At 39.9% G+C, this 2,562-nt stretch overlaps 1 protein-coding gene across 1 annotated transcript in view; it reads left to right on the top strand.

Annotated features, from left to right (window-relative positions):
* The window catches only part of nup133 (nucleoporin 133), a gene marked incomplete in the record, with an annotated part of 43,074 nt that overhangs the window by 16,278 nt on the left and 24,234 nt on the right, over positions 1-2,562 (top strand).

The following is a 2,562-nucleotide window of genomic DNA, read 5'->3' as shown; positions in this document are numbered from 1 at the left end:
AAAGAAAACAATCAGTAACACTCTACGCCGTCAAGGATTAAAATCCTGCAGTGCACGCAAGGTGCCCTTCCTCAAGCCAACGCATGTCAAAGCCCGTCTGAAGTTTGCAAATGACCATCTGAATGATCCAGAGGAGGAATGGGAGAAGGTCATGTGGTCTGATGAGACAAAAATAGAACTTTTTGGTTTAAACTCCACTCGTCATGTTTGGAGGAAGAAGAATGAAGAGTACAACCCCAAGAACACCATCCCAACCGTGAAGCATGGCGGTGGAAACATCATTCTTTGGGGATGCTTTTCTGCAAAGGGGACAGGACGACTGCACCATATTGTGGGAAGGATGGATGGGGCCATGTATCGTGAGATTTTGGCCAACAACCTCCTTCCCTCAGTAAGAGCACTGAAGATGGGTCGTGGCTGGGTCTTCCAGCATGATAACGACCCAAAACACACAGCCAGGGCAACTAAAGAGTGGCTCCGTAGGAAACATCTTAAGGTCCTGGAGTGGCCTAGCCAGTCTCCAGACCTGAATCCCATAGAAAATCTTTGGAGGGAGCTTAAAGTCCGTGTGGCCCAGCGACAGCCCCGAAACCTGAAGGCTCTGGAGGAGATCTGTATGGAGGAGTGGGCCAAAATCCCGGCTGCAGTGTGTGCAAACCTGGTCAAGAACTACAGGAAACGTCTGATCTCTGTAATTGCAAACAAAGGTTTCTGTACCAAATATTAAGTTTCATTTTTCTGGTGTATAAAATACTTATTTCACACAATAAAATGGAAATTAATTATTTAAAAATCATACATTGTATTTTTCTGGATTTTTGTTTTAGATTCCATCACTCACAGTTGAAGAGTACCTATGATAAAAAATACAGTCATCTACAAGCTTTGCAAGTGGGAAAACATGAAAAATCAACAGTCTATCAAATACTTGTTCTCCCCACTGTAGCTCCTTCACATAGTGGGTCAACCAGTTTGATGGTGCTCAGACGGTATACAGTAGTCCCTCAGTTACGTTCCAGACACTGTTGTGATGGGTGAAAAACCATGAAGTAGGAACGTTATATTTATTTTAGTATTCATATATAAATAAATATATATATATATATGTGTGTATATAAATATATATATATATATATATATATATATAAAAACTCCAGTAGAACTCGAATACTTGATGACATCATAGGATCTAAAGATACAAAAAAAAAATAAATAAAATAAATAAAACCGCAAAAAAGGTCATTATTTACAAAAAAAAAGATCAACAAAACATTGGGAGTGTATTTTATGCTCCTACCATTTATCATACTGCAAATAAGTCACAGGAAAAACTAAACTATTAGTTTTTATTATTAAACTGCAAAAGTGAAGAAACGTGGCACGTCAAAAACAAAACTAAAACCAGTGGGGGGTCGACCACCCCGCACCACCACCAGCTGTGGTGTGCATTAGTTTTAGTTTTAGAGATTAATATGTTTATAGATTTTTTATAGGTTTAGAGATTAATATTTTTTGCTTTTTGTCTGTGAAACAAGGTCAGAGGAAGCTGGTTCTGGTTCGGTCACTGGACCCGGTGTTGCACCATATTCTGTGACCTGCAACAGTGCATGTAACACCGCCCCCTACGGTCACAATATACGGTGGTCACAGAATATGGTGCAACACCGGTTCACAACGAGCTCCAAACAGTCAGGAAGTTGATTCATTTTCTGTTTCCTTACGGTAGTTGAACCGGAAGATTCATCTTTAGTGAAATATTTTCAGACTATTGATACATTTCTACCTGTTTATCAAGACTGGGCCTGCTCCGCTCCATCCGTCTGCTTGGAGGAATCCATTTTGTAGCCCGCGCCCGGTGCGGATCACGTGACGCGATGACGTAACGGCAGCGTAATGACATCACCACGAATACTCGACGTGAAATTAAAAACCTCGGTTGGTGTCCTAGGAATCGATGTGTATACTACTCGAGTAGTCTGTTAAAGCACTAATATATATATATATATATATCCACCAGGAGAATGATGATGTCAGACCAACTGAATACTGAACTGATTATTTTATTGCTTCCCACAACAATAAAAAAAACAACCTATTTACAAATGTAGAAAAATAAAATACAAGCAAAAATTAAAGAGAGCTCTTTTTTTATGAAAAAAATAAACAAGTTCAGTTCTTGAGCAATGTTGCTACCCTGGGCAGTGTTGTGTATGGATTCTTATCTGTATCATGATCAAAGAATCCAGAGTCACTATAAAACCAATCGGGATTTCCACTGATATTATCCAACAAGCGTCACCTCGATCTCTCACTGGGATTTACAGATATTTCTCAATGAGTGGTCTCTGCTGTCACTCATAGACAGGTTGTAAGGCCCACAGTTTGGTCGGTCAGTGCACATGTAAATAGCATGCCTCAGAGTATAAGGAAGAATGACCAAACCACGTTGGTTAAATTCAACTCGGCAAAAACTGAGCGCCCTCTGCTGGACCCTCCCAGTATTACAACCTAAATTATAGATATGGGCTTAGTAACCCAATGTTTAATGTGGGTTATATATAT

Source organism: Nematolebias whitei, chromosome 16 (assembly GCF_014905685.2).
Source record: "Nematolebias whitei isolate Nwh7 chromosome 16, NemWhi1, whole genome shotgun sequence".
In the NCBI taxonomy this organism is placed as follows: domain Eukaryota; kingdom Metazoa; phylum Chordata; class Actinopteri; order Cyprinodontiformes; family Rivulidae; genus Nematolebias; species Nematolebias whitei.
Note: the sequence above shows the minus strand (reverse complement) of the source record. Positions and strands in the feature narration are given on the sequence as shown.